The following is a 25,884-nucleotide window of genomic DNA, read 5'->3' on the forward strand; positions in this document are numbered from 1 at the left end:
AATAACACTCTTAGTTTTCACAATAAATTAAATGTTGCATTTTCTTTCTCAATGGCACTAATTTGGGGAATCAAATATGTGCAAAGACAATATTTCTTCTCAGACCAGGGTGGGTCCATATTTACAGTCACCTTCCTAATTTACTGTCCTTACAAGCTGTCATAATATATGTGTCATTGAAATCAGGGCATCTCCCTGCTAATGAAATAAAAAAAATGGAAGTAAAGTGAATTCCTTGATGAGGTCAGTCTGAAGGCCATAATCCTGGATTGCTAGCTGCCTGCTGTGGGTCTGTCTGTCCCACATTAAAAGTTCACTGGTCTCCATGCTGCCGTAGGCAATATATCCACTCATAAGACCCAAAAAGAATGGCATCAGTCACAGTTTAATGGATCCAGGATTATTGGTGCCTTCATCTCTCAACTCCCACGGGACTGAAGGGTGGGTGGTTGACACCGCCATGGTCTCCAGAAACTGCCAGCATCTTTTCCTGTGACCTTACTGCTGCTGCCTACAGGCAAACTCAACATGATGTCTTCTAACCACTTGGTCTGAGCTGTGTCATGCTCCTTACCGGCCCCAATTTCGTCAAATTAGTAACCAATCTTCACCCTCGCTCTTTGAAAGTGCTTATAATCACATTGAGAGCTCTGAGGAAGCAGTTTGACCCACGGCAGGTGGACTGAGAGAAACAAAAGCCGCACCTCCACCCTGCTGATAACATTCTTTCACTTTGAGTCTGGGAGAAAATGACTGGGGATGCATGTTACAATTAAATCAACAATAGCAAAACAATTAGGAATGATTTTTAAAATAATTCTAGTCAAGAGATCAATGAGTATTATGTTTTAGTGAATGCCCATCTGTTATCTTTAAAACACAATTTAACTCCTTCAATTATCACAGGTAATACATTGAATCATGTATTAGCAGCTCAATTTAAGTTGAGAGGAGATGTATATTTTTGTGACTTATTCAGCCTCAAATGTGTTACCAGCTGACCTCAATGTACTGGTCAGCAAAATAAGAGTGAAGTTCAGTGTTATCAGAGTTGGTCAATAAAGTAAGACCAATTAAGTTTTGTAAAAGTGGCCCTTCAAACTGAAAGTCTCCTATCTGATCACTCATTGCACTTAGTGGGGACCTGCTGCGACTTCTGTTTATGCATTAGTTAGGCAGCAATAATGAGCTCTGCTCTCTCACTGTGCAGGAGTAAAGTCAAATTCCCTTGCCAATTACAAGGAGATTTACACAAGGCCCTGTAGTTCGGAGACTAATCTTCTTGTGCGATCTACGATGTCCCTGGACTAAAACAGCCTCTTGTATTCTCATGGACCACTGATGCTGGACCTCGTGGTGGGATTTGTTTCTGTTTTCATATGTTTCTGCAGAACTGGGAGGGCCGGAGCCTGTCTGCATGTCAGCATCCTGCTTATGGAACGGACCTGGCAAACGGCCCATTCAGGACATTTGACCCTGCAGATTTTTCCTTTTTCTGTGTGCGTGTGTGTGTGAGTTTTAAGGGGAGCAAACACTTTTCCTTAACCAAGGGCTAAATGGCTCAAAAAAGGGTGGAAAGCTAAATATTATTGTAAGTCTCCTGGACGCCAGGTTGCATAAAAGGTTCCACAAGGCGTTTGCATCAAACTTGGACTGTTGAGACTACAAATTTTGTTTTTATTGCCATAAAACTGCTCCCAAGTACCCCACCCAACAAGGGAGTCATATATAGTCATATTCAATAAATTAGAATATTATTGAATGGCATTATCTGGTGAAGAAATTTTATTTAAAAATTAAGATTTAATTTGAGTGTACTGATTCATTGGGGTAAAATTAAATTTCATGAAATGAATATTTTTTTTAACAAAATTACTGGTTGCACAATTACTTTGCACAGTCCAGTTTTATCAATCAGATTTCACAGGGTTGAAGTGTGCATGACCATTTATCGTTCTGTGAGTTCTCTCAATTATAGCCAGAGCCTTGGAATACTGTATGCTGTGGTATTGATCTAGTAGCAGGTAAACACAGGAGCACTTCTACCAATATTATTATTATTTAAGTTTAAAATATCACTAAACTTCTGACCTTCATCCTTTTCTATACTTAAAAGGGAGCTTGACATGTTTTCCTTTACATTTGCCTGTTGTTAAACTGATGTCAAAAAGCTTAATTTAATCTGTTCACTTTAGCTTGTGGCATACAGTTCAAGTGAAAGTTTCAGTAGTGTTTAGCAACTAGTGCAAGTCTATGTCTCCAATTGCGGGACAGCACTCCAAAACACCTACCTGATACTTGCATAGTGTCTAATAAAGGGTTGGACAATATCAGAAGAAAAAGACATCTAATAATGTGGTGTGGCTTTCAATAATTAAACAACTTAAATAATAATAATGTTTTTCTGCTTGGGCTGATTGGACATTTATAACTATAGTAAGCAGTCTAGACAACTCCTGGGATGGGAAATTTACTATTTTTGTCTCAACAACATTGTTTTTTTAAACAGAAGTGCAACTGGCATCTACTGTTTTTTATTTTTTAATTTTTGGCAATTTACCAACTCAGTTTTAGTTTCTTCATGACTTTCCTAAAACATCTTAATTACCATCTAAAACAGTTGATGTTGCTTCAAACAAACATCACCATATTGCCTGCAGTTTTCCAACACAGGTGTTCTCAATTAGTATGAATAAAAAGATAAAACTGGGTCCTCATCCAGTTGTTTGTTTTTTTTTCTTGTCACAGGCCTAGAAGTTGAAATAGCTTAATTATTGCTCTTACAGTTACAGTAAATATGGACACATTTAGACACATTTCCTTTACCCTTGTTATACCTTATTATTGTTTCCTGACCCAAAAGGATCAACATACATGTATAGAACTTCAATTACATGTTCTCTTGTCTTCTCATTTTGAACAGCATGGAAGAGAAAAGAGCCTATGCATCATATCATATTTCTACTATATTTCATATTAACCTAACCTAGAAGCTAAGAGAACATAATATAGCATCATTGTTTGTGTTTTAGAGCAGGATCTGGCGAGCATACATCTTTGACTCATTCAGATGATCACAGGCCACTCAGATGGGGGTTGTCTTGTCAAACTAATTGCAGGTTAGTCGTCAATCAGTTTATGCTCCGATGATGATAAAGAGGACGGTGAAAACGGAAACCTGAAATTAAAAGATTCAAAACACAAACGGTGACTAAAACCTTTTGGAGGACTTTCAATCAACTTGAAAAAGCCCGTAAATGCCCTGTGCTCATAGGCAGTAAAATGAATTACTGTTTTGACGGTATTCAGCTCTGTCACATCACTTTTTACACAACAATATTACATCTTATTATATAGAAACAATGCAAAGTATTTGAAAAAAAGAACTCAAATAGCTGCATTTTTCAGATCAATAGAATATTTAGGAGTAAAAAATGAGAATCGAAAGTTGTGTTTGATAACTAAAATCTTAAATTTGACTAAGATTTAAGGGATATGCATTCAGTAGGAGCTGCTCTGCCACCTGGGAGCTACATAGGTAGGAGAAGTTCTTAATAATTATCCACCACATTTATAAAAACGTTCCAACAATATACAGCTATAGTCCGAAGGTAAACATATGCAGACATAGGTCTTTTGCAGAACAAAAGTGCATGGCGGTATGAATACCAAAGGCAATTTTTTAAAATCTAACGTTTACTGAATTGATTTAATCTCAAAGACATTATTTTTCTGGTGTGATTTGTGACTTTGTCGTTTCCCAGGATTCAGTCTATTTGCTTATGAAAAAGAATGCAATTAGTCAGGTCAGCCTCACTGATCAATGCTAGTATATCACTTGCATCACCCAAGAGCAAACTTCTTTTTAAAAGATAACAAAAGAATGTCAAACAATGTCTAACCAGGTAGGTGAAAATATCCACCTAATATTATGTAAGAAGATTTATTTTTTCTTTCTTTATGTATTCTGGAAACAATGATGAAAACCTTTGGGAAATTCAGAAATCTAAATGTGTGCAGAAACCCACTACAGATCTCATCCCTCTGTCTCAGGTGAACAATAGGCACGACACCCCCTGCTGCTTTGCCAGGTGACCTCATCAGAGCATCACCAATCAAACCCCACTCACGCAAACAAAGGTCAGCCAAGTGAAAATGCCAGTGCCGGTTCTCACAGTAACCCCGATAATATCTCCGACCCCCTCAGCCCCACACTCATTGACGTGGAGCAGCCACACAGATAGAGTTGCAAATGGGCACTTCTATGAGTCAAAGCAGGGGCGGGTGGGACACTGGACATCCCCCCTGCGAATGCCTTGTTCTCCCATTAATTGATCGCTACTTGATCTTGGATAGTGATTCAGGGGTACTCTCTAGGGCAGGCAACAAGTTTCTGTGATATGTGTGGGAACTGTGTGGAAGCCGCTAAGGTGCACCTGTTAAATGGCCATTTTGCCCTATTCCCTCAGCACCCTGCCTATTGTTGGGGATTTATATTCAGTTTCCTTCTCAGGTGGCCACACAGTAGAGGACTACTGAAGTGGTCAGCTTGCTATTAAGAAAAAAAGAGTCCTCAAAACACACAACTATTAAAGACTGACATTGGATAAAAGTGGAATATGTGAAGGCCCTGAAGGATCTATGTACTTAGACATTACGGATGAAATTTTGTATGTTCTATTTAAAATTATAGGAAGCATAAACATCATGGGAATGAATGGTATATTCTTTGTGGGCTGTTAACAGTATATATATATGGCTTTATTATTTTTAGAGTGAAATATTGATTCAATATTCAACTTCAAGAAGCTTTAAAAACCGTAATTGTGTGAACAAGTTTTAATTTACAGGTTAAAAAGTAGAGATACATATATATTTTTGCATACAATCTGGAAAAATATTTGGGCTGGTGCACATCTCCAGTGATCATTTGACTAAAGTGGGGTACACGGGTTGCCACACAGGACAATCAACCATGCTCTCACATACTCAGACCTAAACGGAGTCTAGAGGTGACAAATAACAGTCATGTTTTAGACTGTGGGAGGAAACTGTAGTACATGGAGAGAATCCATGCCTACAGGGGGAAAACATGCGAACTCTGCATAGAAAAAAAAAAGTCAAGATTTGAATAAAGCTTCTCAAACATAGCCCATCCATTTTCAATAGGCCTGAGTTCTTATAACTCTTACAGGTAGCTCAGTCTTTATCTTGATAGTATCAAAATTAGAGGAGGTGCAGCTTTCTTGGCAAGCACCCTATCAGTGACTTTCAAATCCAACTGGATTTGAAGATCCCTGATATAGATTATCTGTGTTTGTGTGTATAATTTTTAACTCTTCATTCAACTCAAACTTGCACATGCATTTTCTTTGGAGAAAACCTTGAAAGTCTTAAATGAAACTTCTGCCCCTCAATTACCCCCCCAAAAAGAACACAGTTCTCATTAAAAAAAATAAGTCCGTGACATTTCTGTTGATGAGAAGAATCTAATCAACAGTGTATAATTAAAAAAATGCAAAAAAGCTATAAACCACTTGCTTTTTCAAGGAACGTATGGAGATCACAAGCTAACAATTAACTTTAATGACTGCCTGACGTCCTGTGGCCTGCTGTATGACCCATGACCCTTGTTTTAATGAGGGCTCTAATAGGGGACATTACTCTGTCAGTGTGGCGTCTTATGGAGGAGGATAGAAAGATAGATGAAAGGTATCCACTGAAGTGAGGACTGCAGGTGGGCTCTTGTCAGGTGACATAGTAAACCAGGTGCAGTAGTGATGAGTGCCTGTTAATATCAAATGCAGCCTTATGTGTTTTCATACTTCATCTGATGAAGTTTTAAAATATTTTTCTAACAATCCTGATTTTTTTCTTCTTTTTTCCAATCCCTTTAAAATGATTTCTACATTAAATAAGGCACTTTTTTTTGTTACTGTCTCTGTGAGCCAAATCCCTCACAAGCATGTCCTCACTGTGTCATGCTAAGATTTTTTTTAAATGAGTGTGCTTCTGTCTTGCATGCTACTGTAGCCTGGCCATTGCCTTGCTGTGCCATTCTGCTAAAAAAAAAATTCTCGCTGTCAGCACAGTCTGGGCTTTCTTGACTTGGATTGTCTCCGGTAAATTTTTCACTAAGTCAATCAGAGAACAGAAGGAGAAACAGTGAGCAATGACATAAATTTCCTGTACTGTTATAGAAATGTAGTCTGCCTGTAGTTTTATCAATGTCACCAAAAAAAGTCAACAAAGCCATTCAGTCTGTGTTGGCCACCTCAAAAATATTGAATTAACATTAACATGAGCCTCGTTTGGATTGGCATTTCTTTCTTTGCAGTGGAAGATGGTTATTTACAGCACATGCAACTTAGGCATTTTAACATCAAATTGATGCATTACATACAGTACATCACAGGCAAACCTTAGCAACTGGGTAAAACTTAAAACTTCAGCATGGTCTATGTCTCCAGGAAGCAATTGTTTCTCAACAGCCAAGAGCCCAGAGCTTCTGTGAACAAAACAAATAGTGTAGGACAAATGGCTGGTTTTTATCAGAAAAACACTGCTGCAGTTATCTTCAGAAAGAAGGTAGCATGAAAAGGGAGGGAGCAGATCATTGCAAGGTGCATGGCTTAAAAGAGCAGAATTTTCCAGATTTAAATAAAGTCAACTTTATGGCCATCTGGCTAATGCTTTTGGATTGAGTGGGGAGCACTGAAAGGCTAAGGAGTAGTGATGCTTCACTGCATGCCACATGATGCTTAGCAACAATAAAGTGACTTCACTGGGCCCACTGGGCCCAAAAGCATCTTCCTCAAGGTAATGAATGTCTCCCAGACCTTCTATATATAAACCATTTTATATTGTTTTGATCAAGTGAAATGTACCATTATTGTAACTAAGATCAGAACTGAATTCTGTCCCTCAGATTTATTGCATAATACATTATTCATTATGTAATAACAATGTTGTTATATATTCTGATGTATAGTAATCTATATGTTTTATATTAGTAATATTTTTCAACCTTGGTACAGTTACACCACAGACCAGTCCTGATTGAACTTTGACTCCTGAGAAGCTGTGATGTGTTCAAGAGTCACAGGCCATACTAGAAACCCTAGTTCATCAGAGAAGCTTTACCTGACCAACACAGAACCAGTACTGATCACTCTGTTTGGACAGCAGCTGCGACAAATGATTGTTTGCATTAGCAGGTGACGCTAAATTGTCTGATTCGGAGTAAAGTTTATGTATTCTCACTGTGCTACCTTAAATTGTTATTTTTCACATCTCAGACCTCAATAATTGAAAATAATCAGTGGGTTACAATTTATAATGAAGAGCCTCCATGCTAAAAGATGATTATCTGGTGAAAGAGATTTGTCTGCTGATGGCAGATAGAAAACAACTGACAATTTCTGAAAAGAGAGGTTAACAACAGAGCATGTTGGACCAGATGTAAGGTCTTTCAACACCTTTCCACTATCTGGTGGTCTAAAAAGTAGAAATAAATTATTGTGGTAGCTCTGGAACCTCCCTTCTTTTCTACATTAGCAATATTAAATGCCATAACAGTTTCTTTTTCAAATTTCAACTCTCGAACTGAGCCAGATTATGCTCAAAGATTCTTCTTGCAAAAGGGGAGTTCTATTTTTCACTGTGGCCACATGCAAGCTCAGAATGAGAGATTGCTGCAGTCAGTGCCTCAGTGGGCTGGGTTTCCTAAAGTACTACATGTTTTACTGACTAAAATAATAAAATGAACTTTACAGCATCATTTTACACCCAGATTCATTTCTGTCTGTAGGCTTGAAGTGAATATATATTTTTGTGTAAAAATTTGCTGACTGAATTTTGCCACATTACTGATTGATTATAATGTAGACTATAACACTTCTTAATTACTCATCTTGATAAAAAAAATATTTATATATTTACCAGGATTTTTTTCCACCAGCAGCACTAACTTATGTAGTTGTATTTACCAAAACTGATCAGTCACAAACAGCTTTACCTCTAATCCTATGGTATATCCATTGCTCTAGATTGCAACAATTTGCAATCTAGAGTGCAAGTTATTGCAAGATTGATGAGAAAGTAACCTCTTCCCCAGACTCAGTGTAAGTTGATCTTTAGATAGTCACTCTGCTCCAAGAAAAGTAGGGAATCATAAGATCTGGAATACGATTCAAATGACCAAGGGGACACATCCCTGCACTGAGCACTCTAAAATTAAGGACAAAACAATGTGGCAGGCAATGATTGATCAGTCTGGATTGTTTTGTCAAAATTCAGTCATCTTCACAGCCCCACCCCCAGGCACTTCCTATAATCAAAGGCCATGCCCACCCATGGCTAATTAGACATTAAGCAAATGTCAAGGCAGGCTGATTTAAAGCAGGCATCCAGGACCTGAGCAAAACAAAGGCAGTTGGAGAGGGGAAACGGAAAAGATCCAGATCAATACCAAGCAGTACTTTTGTTTGCTAAAATGCCACAGAGACTGAAATAAATCAGATAGACGAGGAAGAGAGCGACCAGCCATTGCGTTCTCACGGCTCCCTGGGCACGGCACTAAGAGCGAGCACACCTGGCCTAACAAAGCCTGAAGAGGAGGGGAGGGATGAGCAAGCAGACATGCTTTCTCACAGCCACAGACATGTACACAAACTATCTGACATTGATTAGATAATTTAAACTGGTGAAGATTAGAAAATAGGTGATTTTCTCAGTTTTCTCCAAAACTTTAAGTAGATGGGAATTTTAGCTGGACAGCACGTTGAATTTGCCCTTCCTTTAAAACTGTCAACTCATCATTTATTTAGGGATACCAAATGTATTATACATCTCTCTTTATGAAGTTCATCACAATTTTGTGTAAATAGACAGAACTTTATGAGAGCAAGCGTTTAGGCACCCCTGAATAACTGATTCAAGGATTCCTTTAACATGGATGAAAGAATCAAGTCAACACTCCAGGTATGTTTTTGAATAACATTGTAGCATGCCATAAAGCTCAAAAAAGTTTATTTATATAAGCCCTTTTACAGATTACTGTGGAAAAAACAGTTTAAAAAGTTTTAAAAAATTCAATAGATTAAAGATTATCAGAACAAGAGTACATCAGTAATATGATTAGTCTTTGTATTATTATTATGAAAAGCTTCTTCTCAACACAAATTATTTGTATAGCTATACAAAGTCATTTGCCTCAATCAACTTATTCTTGCTAGGGTAAATCATGTACCAATCTCCTTCTCTGCAGCTTGCCTCCTTCCCTAAATTCACAAAAATGTCCAAAATGACAGGACTTTCTTTTACATAAAAAAGCTTCGCTTCACCCCTTCCACTCTCCTTTTCTTCTCCATACTCAGTTGCCATGTTGGAGCATCTGCAGGGCACAGTCCCCCCTATTAAATCACACCCTGTCACTTCTCACACTCAGCACCTATGGAGCGCAATCGCCTGAGCTGGTTTCAATTTGTGCCTGGAGCAAAGTTAATAAGTTTGAGATAAATTCAGCTGGCCTGGCTGGAGCTGATTTGGAGTGGTATACGCTTTCACCCAACTGATTATCCCGGGTCCAAAACGTCGCTGGTAAAGCACAAAGAGAGAGTCTGTTTTACACTAATGCCGTGTGACCCCATGCAGAGGAGCCTGTTATCATTGCTATTTAGTGAGTTCAGGTTACAGGTGAGTTGGTACCAAAAAGATAATACTGGCATTACATTGGCTGACTGCTTACCCTATGGAATAGAAATAATTTCAGCCTAATATATGTGCTTAAGCTGTGATACAGACCTATAGATAATTTTGTTTTCATCAGGATTATTGTGGGTTTTGGGTTGTCTAATTTTCTATCATATTTAAAAAAATAGTTGTGTGTTTGAAAAAAAAGGAAAAAAAGGCTTGTTGTGTTTATTTAAGTGTCCTTCTTTGATCACATGTTTGACCATCATTACACTGATCTAAAAAGCACTCACCACATCCTGTCATTATATTTGTAAAATTTCAACCTTAAGGTAAACTTTAAAAGAGAAACACAATTAATGTAAAAAGCAGAAAAGAATCTCCCTTTATGTAGAAAAAACTGCTGCTATAGAAAAACTTGCTGGTAAAACAAGTCCATTTTATGCCTTCAGTTATTCTATGCAATTATTCTATGTTATTGAAGGCAGTTTACCACACAAGTGCCAGTGTCATTTACAAAAATTAACCTTACATGGAGTTGATACTCATCCGTGGTAACCTCTGGCAAACAGGCATAGTGCTGGTAAGCACCCATTTGGGTATCATTAACAAGCTAGAAGTGACTGGAGCCCTTTTTACTTCCAGTCTCATGATTGGGGAGGCTATCCCCACCCCCCAGTAACCCAACGCAGGGACCAATTATGCATAATTTAAGACTTAAGCAATTTTGACAGATTTCTGGAAATTACTGTAGAGGTTTTGTTGCTGTTGCACAGGATAAATGAGAGTGGGATATTTTGACAGGTTTCTGCCACAAAGCAGTCCTCAGATACACAAAGGTAAAGGTTACATGGTGCCTAATATCCATGTGTTGATTGGGGCTAAAGTCAGGAGGTTAAGTAAGGTCTAGTTAGCCGGGCTCTGAATTACGACAGAAAGGGTTAAGGAAAACACAAGGCCTCCATCCCACCTGTCCACAAATTACTGCTACATAAACATGAAGGCTGAATGTCTGCATGCACATGCATAAGGTAGATTTACGTAGGTGGTCAAACTTCCTCAATTAATAAACCCGAAGCAGACAGAAGAATTGTGAGTGTAAGCCAAAATTATCTGACAGCAATGACCATTCTATTCAAACAAAATCGCTGGATTATTTCTTTAAGCCAAATCCTGAGTTTATGCTGTATGCATAGAAATTGTGACACAGTTTAGTGATTTTGTTAAGTTTGTGTTGAGACTGAAAGAGTAAGCGCCTCATCATAATTCAAAGACCACCATTTTGAACTATAACAACAGTTTCAAGTTAGACTTGAAAAATTCTCTTCCATAGGATAAAATGAAAGGTGTTAATATTGTTTTTCATTATTTTTAATAATGCAGTCAGTGGGTTATTTTAATGGATTTAGTTAAAGGAGCAAGATGAATTTATTGTAGTAAATATAGAAATTTTACCTCATAGGGTTAAGATGAACTCATATTTATCTGTTAGCCAAAGAGGATCGTAACACCAGTGCACACAAGCAATATTTTGGTGTTATATTGTTTACATTTTATTATCCAAATTTAATCCAAAAATAAACATTCAAAGCCAGACGTTGATAAGCACTGTTGCCTCACAAAAAACGTCCTGCTTTCAATGCCTACCTCTTCTGATTTAGCATATCAAAGCCTGTAAAATATTAGATGACATTTTTTTTACTACAACATGAAAATTTTAGAAAGTAAACCGGTGGTAAGTTGGTGAAGTTATTGAGTTACTAAAACTAAGTGTGTTGCTGCTTATGTTGTCCATAAGCAGTCTTTTTCATAAAATCATGGTGTTAAGATGAAAAAAAAAATCAATTTCATGCTTTTCCAGAAGCTGGATTAATGACTGATGAATATCTGAAGAATTAATTGGAAACACAGATGTTTATTTTTCTGTAATCTACTATTACTAAGCCCAGGCTGGGTCCAGCTTCTTAGCTTCTGACAGCTTGATATAAGTAACTGACTTAGCAATATAAGTCAGTTACTTCTACTGCTTGATATAACTGCTTGAGTTAACCCTAACTGCATATATATCTAGTAGTCAATTAGGTATAAAACCATTGTCAGGTAATTTTTCACTTGACAAAAATTACTTTTCTAGTAATGCAGGTTACAGATTAATCTTTTTTGTCTGCCATTTGGCAGCCTCAACACATATATCTATCACTTTAACCCATTTTCTGGGTTGAAAACCTAACCCCACATTCTAAATCAAGTTGGTGAGAATCAGCTGAAAGCTATATCTTTAAATTAAAATAACTTGTCAGGATAATGGTCCATTTATAAAAAATGCCTAACAAAACAGAAATAATAATAATAATAAAGTAAAGAAAATCAAATCTTTGTGAAAGAATGCTCTTTGCATTTCAATTTGCTGTAAAATGAAATGCAAAGAACATTTGCATTTTATGACCAGTACACCTCCTTATCATTTCCATTCTCACTCCGATCCCTAGGATTCCTCTGTGTTAAGATGTGGTTGCACCCGTGTTTACTCCCTGTCTTCACCATGTTTGGATACGATGGTCAGACAGGAAGGCGGCCAGCCTGCGGTCAGCATGAGCCAGTTCTGAACCATCACAACTACGTGTGAAGAAGACTTGGTGACATCACTTCCATGGGATAACCTTCTGATTAGCTGAGAAGGAGAAACTACTACGGTGGATTTATATGTGGCACTACTTATAAAACATTATTCTCAATTTGAGACACATAAGTATACACTAAAGTCTTATGGCTGCTAGGCTCATGATTTTTTATGCTTTTTGGAACAGAAATATCCAAAAATAATAAAGTCTAATTAAAGTTTTGATTGGCATTTATTTAAGCTTTGGGTTTAAGTATTTATGCGAGTGTGTTTGAATGCATGGATTTGTGGTGTGTGGTCTTATTCACATCACACATAATGTGCCCCCTCTTAGCTGCTGGGCCAATACTACTTCACCCAGAGACACAATTAAGAGCCGTAGCCCAAAATCAGGACTGAGCGGGTGGGTGGTGAGATGTGGCAGGCTTACTGAGCAGTTCCTTTCCCCTCCACGTCTCCATTGGCCCCCTTGGCAAGATGCAGAAGGCCCCAAGATGTCAGCTTGCAGCAAAAGTCCAATCTGTTTCAACACAGTTGGCTGACTGCAAAACCTAAAGAAATCACAACATGTAACATCTCTGCTTGCTTTGCACTGAGCCATGCATGCTCACACAGTGGGAAACAGGAAGGCCTGATCAGCTCAGCAATTCATGGGAGTTCAGGTGGTCTGTGTGTGTAGAGGTGCTGGACTCATGGGGTGTGACCAGTCATTTTCTCTGGTGTGGGCTTTTCTTGGAAAATACAGAGAAAATATGTTGTTCCTTTCAAAGACAGAGCTGGGCAGGATATTTAATAGCCTTAAATTGACAACACATGCTTGTTCATATTGAACATTTGTTGAAAAAAATTCATATGTATAAGAAAAGCTTATAATGCTTCATAGCAGTGACTTTTAAACTTTTTATAACAGGCTCTATAAAGGTAAATACTAGGTTTACTGCCATATTTAGACAACAAATGACAAATTGTGGACTTAACAATTTCATTTGGAGGTTTCTAAAAATATCTAAAGTAGATGCCTTATGATAGCCACTATAAAAATCAACAAAACAAATCTTTATTCATACACATTTAGCATGTTATTAAATCTTTTAAATACATTACTATACTAGGTAATTAAATATTTTCTGTGTTTGTCGTAGTGACAACCAGACCTGCCGGTGGACAACAGTGGTGATAGAAGCCATTAGGCTGAGCAAGGAGGCCTTTAGGGTTTGGTTGTCCTTAGGCGACATGTGAAACAGCTGAAAAGTACCGGGTGTCCAGAAGGACTCTTGCTTCTATGGTTGTGAAAGATGAGTTAGCAGATGTGAAAAATGATTACTGTACTTATTTGAGTGGAGAAAATTGTTTCTACAATCTTGTACAAGTCAACAAGGAAAAGTCTATTTCAGATTTCCTGGTGTCAAATGAGATCAAATAGTTAGTGTATTGTATTTTCTTCAGTCAAGCATTAACCCCTGACCTTTTCACACTTATTTTGTTGGAGATGGTCTGTTCTCACACATAATGCACACTGGACAATACCAGAAATATCTGTAGGGCTGATGAGTGCATTTCTACAACTCTTTTAGGATGACTCTATGAGAGCCAGTCGGTTTCCAAGTCAGGGACGTGTACTGAATAAAAAAACAGATTTACAAACAAGATGTGTTTATGACATCTCTTTTCAAGTGTGTAATCTATAGTTTTTCTGATTGTAGCTGTGAAATGTATGTTTTATCTCAAACCTTTGGTTATGTACAATGTTTCCTTATAGAGAAAACTCTCTTAAAATCTTTCTAAAAATACCTGACATCATCAGTTTTATGATACAATGGAGAGGAACGAAGAACGAAAAATCCTTGTGCAAATGGGGGAATTTTTGTTTAGACTTCCTAAGTAAATTTCCTTATTTCTACATGTATCTAATTGGCTGTTGGTGTTTGACACCCACATGTCAGGTGTTTGTGTTTCCCAATGTAGGTTTATTTAGGTTTTCACATATAGACTTCATCCACCCGCCAATTCCAACTTCGTCACATATACTGGGAGGGAAGCATCATTCAAGTGACTCACTATCTGTGCAGTTCAGGAAGTCTGCAACACAAATTGGCCATCTCACAAAGACCCAGCTGTGAAATGACACAACTTCTCAAGTAGCTCCTCAGCTGCCATGACGTCTCAAGTTGCTGTTAATTCTTCCCCCTCCGCCCTCAGTCTCCACTGTCCCAAACCGGTCTTATAAAGTCAGGAATCATAAATCCGCCACTGTGATCATTTCAAGTGTCCTCAGTGTGTCCATCATACAATGACAAGTCATAACAGTATTTCAAACATTTTACATATTACTAATACAGTAACTTTTGAGATGAAGCTGAATGTTAATGTGCTCTACTGCTACAAACTTGCAGCAAATAAAATGCAATATTAGATACTGTATTTATATTGTGTTAATCATACAATCCAATAGAAAAACAGTACTAAGTCCTGCATTCAAGTGGATATAAAAAATAACATAATGCAGTGTTCAACTGTTCAGGTAGATGCTAAATTAAATGCCCCCTTCAGTTTCTACACAATCTCTAGTTAATTCACCACATTGAAATTTACATGAAATCCAGATAATTCTGAACCTTTCCCTTTCCACCTGTGAAAAAGGTGAAGTTTTTGTTAACTGGTATCTTCTTATTTCATAAGTAGAAGTTAAATAATGATGGACAAAATTTCAGTTTACCAGGTGACAATGATGAAATTAATTTTGTTTCATTCTAAAGAAAATAGGTTTCAGGATTCCAATTTGTGAGTATTTTTATCCATTCATCTATTCGTGTCAGTCCTCAAAAATATAAAATAAAGGCCGTGACTACTACTGGTGTTTAGTGTATTTGTCAAACAGTATTCATACTTGAGTAAAAAATAAATTAACCATCAAATAAACTAATGGCATGGTTTAGAATTTATTGATAAATAAGAGTAAAGCTGTGTAGTAGGTGAGTTGCTGACTTCATAAAAAGCTGCTAACAAGCTCTAATTAGGTGGGACACCGCAAACATAATGTTATGTGACATTGGAGAAATAGGGCGAGTTTGTGGGAAAAACTTAGCAAATACAAATAAGAACACACTGAAAACTAAAGCATCTGGAAAGTGCCCCTCAAAGGAAGCATAAATATCCTCATAAAGCCAAATTCCCTAGAGCAGAAAGATGTCATAAATATAAATTTCACTGACACTTTCATTCACAAGTGGCTCATTCGACCATCTTAATGCACTGTTCATGTGGTAACCATATACAGTTGTGGTAGAAATAATAAGAATTGAACAAGAACGAACAGTGCATTTTAGGCATGGCGACATTATTCCATTTTTGAATGAGAGAAAAATATGTGTTTGTTAGAGACCTTGAAAAAGTTGACAGAACCAAAAGCCTTATTTGTGGTCATACTAGAATGAAGAAAACAGTGAGACATGATTGAATAAAGAAGTTGTTCTTCCTTTGTAAAATGAATTAGCAAAAGCTGTTTCTAACTCCACCATAGTTCACTTAAATTCATGCTATCATGGGCAGATGCTCTATATGCAACAAATAATATTCACTCATATCAGCATGTTGAGCATTTCAGTGCTACTATTATTATAAGCTTGCATAAAAGCATTCTGCAGTCAAGTAATAATGTCCTGAAATGCTGAAGTTTCTTTTTATCTTAGCATTTCTGTTTCTTTCCAGGTATTACTCTACTACAACTACAACTATGCTTAACCAGACTGTCCTATATACACACATCTGTTCTTAGTTTGACAGTATCTGACTCTTTCATATGGAATTCCACACACTTTGACAAGGAAAGGTTACACAAGTGTAAAATGGTGATAAGTCGCACAGTGTTGTAGGATCATTTGGAAGTATTATAGCAAGAGAAGATCTAGTCTGGCTGAGAGAATGTTATCGTTTTTGTATTTCTTTGCTCTTCAGATTAACAGAAGTTGAGCCTTTTAATTCATAATTATACATATTGAAAAAGGTATGGATTGTTTTTTATATATATATTTTATATCTATAAAATTATGTCTATTTTTTAAATAAACATATTTTGTGCTATTGACGGTAAAAGAATTGAAGACTTATAACGTTAATGAAAATGGCATAGATTGGTTTTATGTATTTTTAATTTGAGAATGAAATTTCTTAAATATATACTCAGAGTGATGGCATTGCAGGTCAGATCTGAAGCAGCTTGTTTTTGTTGATGAATATTTGAAAATATAAATATTTTGATATAATGATATATATTTGTTAAATAGAATTTAAACATCTGAATTTATGTTGCCCTTGTGTCAAAGTAGATGCAAATGTATTAGAGCAGATGATAGATTAAGATTGAATTTCCTGTTTTCATACTTGTCAATGAGGAATTTATGCAAATCCCCAAAGAGGGAGAAGGTTGGGTAAGTGAGACGGTTTTGAAAAGAGATAAAAATCAGCTGGCGCCTGTCGAGGACGTGCCTCTGTATAATATGTCCTGTCACTGCGTTGGACAAAGACTCTCCCCTTTCACACCTCAATAAAATATTTCTGTCTTTATACTCCATTTTTTGCTGTTGACAACACCATCTTAAAAGTGATCAAAGGTGTGCCATAAAAGATTAGCAGGAAAAATCCTCGCATTATGTTACATAAGCAGCTACTTTGAGGCTTCAGTTCTAGATGTCAGGTTTTTCCTCATCATTTGCCTATAACCCCTGCTGTCAGTTTTACTAATCTGTGGGACTGCAGGCTTCTTCTGTTACCACCTCTCCCGTCTTTTGAATGTGATCTTTACAGTGGTGAAAAATATTTGGAGGCATTTTTTTATTCTGTGCTCAGGACTTTATGTTGTACCTCAAGAGTGCTGATAAAAATCCTACCTAAAAATGCTCTCCATCGCCTGGCTTGTGTCCTGCTTAGGCTCTGCCACCTGCATGTGGCTGTGCATAGACACCCATTGTTAAAGGGTTAAGCACCAATAAGCAGCTTCAACCAAACTAAGGTGAAGCCATGGTTTTCATACACAGCTCATAGGAGTGCGCTGAGGTATAAGTGCTTGGTAACTCTAGATCTTTAATTACAGACTGTTGGCTTGATAAGAGGTCACACCTTTCTAGTAGTCTGTTTGGTGAGTCATAAGCTTTGTCGCCAAGATTAAATAGATTTCTGAGAATTGCTAATAATTCAACATACCTGTCATCTTGTCTTTTGTCCTGAAGGTCAGAGCCATGCAACTGAATCAGATTTCACAGTCTACTTTATAAGATCATGTACATGCCTTTGGGTTTAATTCATCCATGTAATTTAATATGCTTACTTTGTCTTTACTTCTGAATGTTCTTGCATTTCCGGATTTTGCCGTTTGACTGTTCCATGCTTTCTTAACTTACAAGAAGCAGTTAAAAACATTCTAAGCCCTAACAAAGCAGCAAACTATTGTTTTCTAAATAAAACATGGTGGAGTCTTACCCAAAAGTATCCTGAACTGAATTTCTTTCTAATGTTGTAGAGTTGGAAAGATGAACATGAAGTGTATTTTTGCAGGTTGGCACATGTTAATCTCTTTTGTACTCAGTCATCAAAGGTGTAGGTTTTTCTCACACAGTGAAATGAATTCTTCAGATAAGAAGAATACTGCTGTAGTTTGTTGTAGATTTCTGAGTTAAAGGTATCAAGAGTTCAAATAAAAGTTTTTTCTCAAAATTTACCTCAAATAAACAAAGTACAACAGTCAACCAATTTTTCGTTGTTATTATTTAACTCAACAAGCCATATTTCTGTAAATACGGTCAAATTCAGGTGTAGTTTGTAACATGCAGAATAATATAGCATGCAAGATTTTTCTGGGTTTTAAAAATAAAATATATCTGCCCAAACACAAGCTTGCATTTTTCCTGGTGGAGGATGTTGGGGTAAATATAAACTACTGCAATGTGTTTTTTATAATACATTGTAAAATCTCTAGAGAAAAAAATCTAACTTAAATTGTAGCGTTTATACAGGCATTATTTATTCATGGCAATATGTTACTGAGCAAACCACCGTCAAAACAGTGTAATGAGCTATTTTAATCCCTCTTACTTTTAGGTTGAACAATTTTAAAGTTTGTTGTTAAAATTTATTTTAAGTAACTTTTGAATTTAAAATGTTTTATTGTTTAATATAAATCACAAACAGCAGTTTAAGATAAAAAAAAACTATAGAAATGTATTCTTCTGCTAACTTATAAAAATGTTGTGTTGTCAATGCTACATTATCAGAAAAAAAACCCACATTAAATAAAAAATGGAATTCAATCTTGAATCTCATCCAGAATTTTTCCATCATGCTTTATAAACTGGGATGCTTATCTATGGCAAACCCAACAATTTTGTAGAAGGAAACAGCAAGCTCAGGCAGATAAGAAGTCACTTTTGCAGTCTACAACAATCTGCAGAAAATCAAACCAGTCTGTTACAGTTTTCCTTCTCACACCAAGAAAAGTCACCAAGCAGCTCAAATATTATATCTCAGGAAATGTTGAAGAACAATTTCCTTGAAGAGTAACACTAGAATGCACGACTCTGACTCCCGGAGGTTTGGGGCCACCACCGCTGGGCCGTCCCAGTTAGATGGAACTTCCCTGCTGAGCCTGACCCAGCCTGAAAAGCAGAGCACCCAAAGGGAGCTGGAGGAAAACGTGGTGGAAAGAGAGAGGAGAGCTGCACGCAGCCCTGAGTGTTTTGTTATGCTTGGCATGTATGTGTTTCACCTCCAGTCTCTACTAGTTTGCTCACAAGTGATTTGTGAGCAAAAGGGAAAATAGAAAAGGGAAAATAAAAGGACGGATATTTGAAAGACTATGATGTCTGTGCAAAAAGCCACTGATGCAGAAAATGCAATGTATTTTATGAGTTTGCGTAAAATCATTTTAGGAGACTAGTTGCACAGTTTGTTGGTTTATACTTGAGAAAGACAAAAATTCTTACTGCAGAAAGGTTAACATCACCAAGTTATTTGCTATGTTTGGTTACTTTTTATATATTTAGCTACCCTGATGCCTGAACAGATTATTTTCACCAAATGCATCGAAATATATGAAAACATCGGTTTTGTCATGACAAAGGTTCTCAAAAGTAAAATCACTAAAATTCATTTTTTATCTACTTATGATACTCAATCATTTTAAAATGAAATGTTAGTATTATCTTTCCTTCAAAAGTATCTATTTAATACATTTTCACTCATACAGTCAATGAGAGTCAGAGAATTAAAAAAATATACTTCTAAATTCAGGCCTCGGCATGAGAAGTGAGACTGATCTTGACACATAGGAAAAACAAAAGAAAAATGTAATGGGGCAAACTTTATTTTTTTTCAAAGCATTGTTAAACTAAGAAGACACTTTAAACAGGTAGACTTTAAAAAACATGTTTGACAACATTTGTGGAAATCTACATGTTTACGTTACAATGGGAAACAAATGCACAAAACTGCTAAGAAACACTAAAATAATAAAACACTTATGGTAAGCAATATTATCTAATTTAGTGTATCAAATATTTGCTTGTATAAAAATACTTGTTTCTGAGAAATATGCGGATTGTGACTTTTACCTTTGTGACTAAAAGTGAAGACCAATTACTGCAGCACACTTTCTAGAATGCCCTTCCCTTGTTGGCTTCCAAGTAGATAGCACTGCTATAATCTCTGCCTTATCTGCTTGGAGCTTCTAACAAGCTGAAATACCTCAACCATTTGTTTGATAGCTTATCTAGAGGGAAGGAAATGGGTATGCAGAAGGGTCAATACTATTTGTAGAAAACAAGCTGTATTAAACAAATGCCCCCACTGTACATCACCATTATAAAACCAAAAAGTACTTTTAAACCCCAACCAACCTCCTGATTTTTTTTCTTTTAAAAGTATTTCTAAGCATCAATTTTTTTTTTTTATTATTATTATTATTATGTATTTTTTGCCTTTTTATTATTTCTTACAGAACACCTAAAAAGCAGAGCTAAGACTGAACTCTGCTTAGTTACTTTAAGGTACTTTTCATAATGTCTTCAGGCAAAAGGGCCTCAGTCAGTTTAAATGACAATGAATCAGTATGGAAGCAGAGTGTGATCTCTGTAGGTCAGTGCCCTCTATTTCCAATACCAGAGCATGACCTGTAATTAGGTTTGAATGACAATGGCTCATTTTGAAAGTGCTGACAAAATGTTACATCCTCACCTGAGTCTTTGCAGAGGCTATTAATGTGCTTAGACACTTGAGAGGGCAGGTGACCGTTACAAAGCATGAATTAAATGGCATCCATCACATGCGTACTCCATCCTTACCAAAGCAAAGTCTCTATGCAACACTTAAAAAAGCAAAAATAAAAAAAAATTAAAAAATAATAATAATATAACAGCAGCTATTCAAACTATAATCAAATTAAAGTTATGTTGTCAGTAACATGACTGGTTTGAGAAGTCAATCAAGATGCAAGATGTGGGCGTCAAGAACCTGAATCCTGCATTATTGTATAGTAAGCCTTCAAATGTCCATGGCAACTAGGAAGGTGTTAATGTATCCACATAATAAAATAGTGAATCATTGGCTTTGTTTTTATATAGAAACTCTTGGCTAACATGCTACTTCCTAACATATTGACGATATCTGCATATGTCCTACCTGATTTTCTATTTCTGTTGTTCAAATCATAAAATCAGACAATACCAGTATATAATCCATATAAGGTGATAGAAACTCCTAAAAGATACATTTTAATGTACAAATTGATGTACTTTCCTTCCATGATATTTTTTGTGTATGAGTCACTCATCAGATAAATACACTTTATTCCTTTTAGTCAAAAGATGACAACCACCATAAATGTGAAAAATTTCCCTGATTTGAATTTTTATGTTCTATAGCTACAACTCATTTGCAAAGCTTACAATGGTTAACACATTTAAAAACAAATACAAAAAAATTATATGCATAGGTAAAAAGAAATTTTTTAGACAAATCTACTATTTAGTTGAAGAAATATTACATTTGGAAAGTAGAAATATTTATAATTTATTTACAATCCATATAACTATATTCCAGCTTTTATTTGGTCAAGACATTTCTGGTAAAATGCTTGAAGTGTTGTGATTTAAATGAATAAAATGAATATGTGTTGTTAGTTGTAAATCTTTAGTCTGTGATGGATTTTTGCACATTAGAGTCTAAACCACACCTCGGAGACAGTTTAGCTGTAAGTGTGAACTGCTCCCTGGCACCACAACACACAAAATGTCCCATCCGCTGGCTCCAGATGATGTCAGTGTAGCATCTCAGACCACGGACAGAGACACCTTTCATAAAGAAGCTATGTGCGCTCAGGTCTGGTCTACGTAATGGAATATCCGGCCCTCTTTCCCTCCAACCTGTTTCGATGATCAGGTGAAAATGAGACTCTTGTTGTCGCCTGCAGTTGGTCTAAAAATAAACTCAGTCTGATTAGTTGTCTAACTTCCCCTTCTTGTTACCGTCACCTGCTGCTGCTGTTTACTTCCTTATTGCTTTATTTCCCACCACAGCAGTAATAACCACATTCGCACATATTTGATTATCAGCCGTTATACTGGGCACCCACTTTGCACTATTTGACTTTCTTTTTAGCAGATATCTGGCTCCTTTTCTCTTGTTCCATTATCCTCACAACTTAACCTGGCTCTTTTCAGCAAGTTCCATTTGTTGGAGGACTGATGAAAAGGACCATTCTTCCTACACAGCCATGGAGACACAAGAAATACCAAGTTAATGAAAGAGTGATGATATCTAATCGCCTTTCAGAGTTTAGCACCTGCATTAGAGCAACTTGCTAAGTCTTTGCAATGGATGCACCACAGATGTAGACTACTTCCTGTTAGCCTTGTGCCACTCTCTGTGGTTAAAAGTTTGATACCAGGTTGTTTCAGAAGAAACAGGAATATCTTGTGCGGTCAAGCAGATCCAGTCCTCTTAGCTCTTCAGGATTTCAGCATTAGACTGCGGCAATAGGATTAATGTACTAAGAAAGGGTAAAATGAACAATGGCATATTTCATGGGCTTTAAATAAGTGTCTTATTACAATGGGGATAGCCAGGTCTATTCTTGGTAAAGCTTATTCCAGAGCAAAATAATTTGAGAAGGTCAACAACCTATCTTTAGAAACTTTATACTACATTAAGAAATCCAAAATTAACATTTCAGTCTTGACAATTACCATTGCAGTTCTATTATTAGCCAATGGATTCAATAATCTCCACTGGCCACTTTGGGTAAAATAAACTTCCCCTTATTTTTGCTTAAACAATAATTTATATCAATTACCTTTTCATATATCGCCAAGTTGTCTTGGTTAACTTTTTTCACTTGATAGGCAAAGTAAATTTGTAAACCACCTTTTAATTGATTCAGGTTAACTTTGTGTGATATTAAAATTAGTTTTATGCTCTTAAACATTTAGGTGTGACAGTATTTTTTTTATTATTTCTTTTCACATGATTGTTGTCCTTACTCTTTCAGGTGAGTCGCTGTGATTCTGTGTGGGATGTCAAGGAGGTGTGAGATAGTCAGAGTTGGGGAATGTGAAGCAAAATCTTCTGAGGGTGACAGGGCCTTGATAAGTCTTATTTAAACTTTACCCTTCACAAAATGCCATGTGTAAACAGTTGCCCGTGGCCAGAGTACTCTGATCTGGTAAAGCAAACAGTAACAGGCCATCCATCCATCTTTATGATACCATCATTTACAGTTCAACCAATGCGGTTTATGTTTCAGACATCATTCTACAGAATTAGAGGTGTGGAAACACCCGGAAGGAAGAATTAGACAGATTTGCTGAAGAATTTTGACAGTTCTGCTTTTTGCAGTCCTCCGCCATGTCTAGGGCAGTTGGTTCAAGTTGTGGAAAGTCTCAGAGAGGTGCTATGTGAGTGGTCAAAACCTTTATACTGGCTTCCCTCCACTATTAATAACCAAGTAACGGTACTAATATATATACTGTGAAATAGCTAGATAATTTCAACACTGAAGTTATGAATGAAATGCTGTAATTAGGATTCACTCTTTGAAACAATACCTCAAAAAGAAAAGAAATCTTTACACAAGAGATCTAGAATATGATGTTTAAATATTGTTACAGATATAGTTTATGCTGTATTTATGACAGAGTTTTGGTTTTGCTTCTGATTTTCTGTACACACTTCAAAAACAAACAAAACTACAGTATGCTGACATCTCTGAAATTAACATGTAAAAAGAATCACGGTCTTTTCAAACTTTTGCAGTGGAATCTGCGAGGTGAAAGACATGATTCGGCAGTTTACCCCCAGTGTTTACCTCAAAATTTTGACGCCAAGGCTCGAACTCAAGCTGAGAAGTTTCCCAAGACCTTCGCCCACAGCCGGGTGCTCCGTGTAAGCTGTGAGATTCACGTCCACCCCTCCTCCCCTGGCCATATTTAACTGGAATACAGTCCGTGGGCCTACTCAAACCTTCCGCAGTCACGATGTGGAGGCGAGAACATGCCCAACCACACCTCTGATGTCTCAGTGCTGGCCGTCACAGGGTTTCCTCTACTGCAAGTTAAGACCAGAAATCAAAGAAGCAATTCTTGAACCTCCCAAAACACATGTCATTCTAAAACTTCAACAAACACCTTTTAACTTTTTCAGATTTCATCAGATTACAACCACAAATTTTCAAGTATTTTTACTACTGATAATTTAGACATAGATCAACAAAAAGAACCACACCATTTGATAGAATATAGATATATAGAATATATATACAGTATATACTGTATATATATAAAGAAAACAGTAATGTACATCTGTATGCATGTTCTCTGAGAAAATATTTTGAAAAAACAGCCTTTTACTGCAATTATATCCAATTATATCTGCAAATATTGTGAGACATGTCTCCGATTTTGCAATCAGGAGTGTGAAATCTTGGCCCATACGTTTTTGCCATATGGCTCAAACTAAGATGGATGCCTCGCTACAGTATGATGCTGCTACCACCATGTTTTCACAGTAAGGGTAGCTTTTCAACCTCCCATGTGCTGTTTTGCATGAAGACCAAAACATTTATATCTAATCTGACCAAAGCACCTTATTTTACAAGGTTGTTTTGACTCCAGCATTAAATATCACTTAGCTGACCGTATGTCCGCTGTAGTCTCAATTCGTGCCAGCAGGACTGTATTGGTCAAAAATGTAAATCAAGATTTAGTAATAAAAATAGTGAAACATTTATAGAAACTTTTATCAACTTCCTTGTCTAAAGGCATTTTAAACATTTTATTTTGTGAAATCTAAGTTTTCCAAATTTACACTTTTTCAATTTAAAACAGTTTTATCTCAGAGAGCCTAAATCTGAGATACTTTTTATTGTTTATTATTCATCTTTAGCAAACCGGACATGATCCTACATAACAAACCTGAGCAAATATTTTGTTTGAGTAATGTTCTATGTCATTATCTGCTGATATACCCCCAAACTTGTTTTGCCAACTTATAAATTTGACGGTGTTCACCATCTTTTTCATTTTCTTGGCTTTATTCGAAGGCATAACTCAGGGTTGGATCCGGTTTCTAAAATTGAATACGTGGATTAGAAGGCCTAAACTCTTACAACAAAGTCTCTTTTGTATGTAGAAAACAATTGTTGGAGCAAATCCAGAGGAGCTGATTTTAGTATCACAACAGTTTTTATTTTTATTATTTTTTTTAAATATATACATTTATTTTTAGGGGTTGTTGCTCTTTCTAAGATAGTCATCCCTCCCAAAGTAAGTATAATTTAGTCTTAAATAATTGTAGAATAATAATAGGCTGAAAATAAATGTCTTAAAGTTATTTTATATTTTAACTTGTTTGGGAACATTTTGAAAAAAGAGATTTTTAATCTTAGACATTTTAATCGTCAATGAACAACTGTTTTTACATAAAAGTAAAGTCTAGTATTTTTAACCTGTTTGTACCCGTTATGATCTTTTCAGCAATATAGAAAAATATAAGTAAATGAATTAAATTCCTTTTCTTTATCATTTACTACATACTCTTACCATTAAATGTATTCTTCTTCACTTTTTGTGTAATTCTGACTTCAGTTTAAAACTAGACAGTTTACCAAAGGGTCTTTTTTGTCTAATAAAATTAGAATAAACGACTGATGCATGAAAATATCCGTTTCTTTCATTGTATTTATACTTGGAAAAACAACAGCAATAAAAGAAAAACATTTTGAGGCTTTTAAATGTAAAACTCACTGTAGTGGCTTGATAACGAAGCAGTGCTTACTGATAAGTTTCTGGACTGCTGTCTCCCCCTATTGGTCAATTTTGAAACATGTCACTTTTCCCCGTTGTTGCTCCCTCGTAGCTCTATAGAGTCTGACAGATTGTTCTGTGGAACACAAGGTTTACACAATATCACTCAGTATATAATCAAAGACAAGTATGTAATATAAATCATATTAGTCCACCAATTTCAGAGAGGCAGAAAGTTGATATTTTAAGGATATATGTGTTTGATATTGTTGATATCTTCTCTAA

General features: G+C 36.3%; 1 long non-coding RNA gene across 1 annotated transcript; it reads right to left on the reverse strand.

The window, feature by feature from the left end:
* Nucleotides 1-1,983: 1,983 nt before the first annotated feature.
* LOC116735189 (uncharacterized) lies at nt 1,984-25,884 on the reverse strand. Its single transcript, XR_004342341.1, has 3 exons — nt 25,600-25,884; nt 23,664-23,902; nt 1,984-3,178 (listed from the first exon to the last, which is right to left on the reverse strand). It is a non-coding gene; the product is annotated as an uncharacterized LOC116735189 (long non-coding RNA).

Source organism: Xiphophorus hellerii, chromosome 16, assembly GCF_003331165.1.
Source record: "Xiphophorus hellerii strain 12219 chromosome 16, Xiphophorus_hellerii-4.1, whole genome shotgun sequence".
NCBI classification, from domain to species: domain Eukaryota; kingdom Metazoa; phylum Chordata; class Actinopteri; order Cyprinodontiformes; family Poeciliidae; genus Xiphophorus; species Xiphophorus hellerii.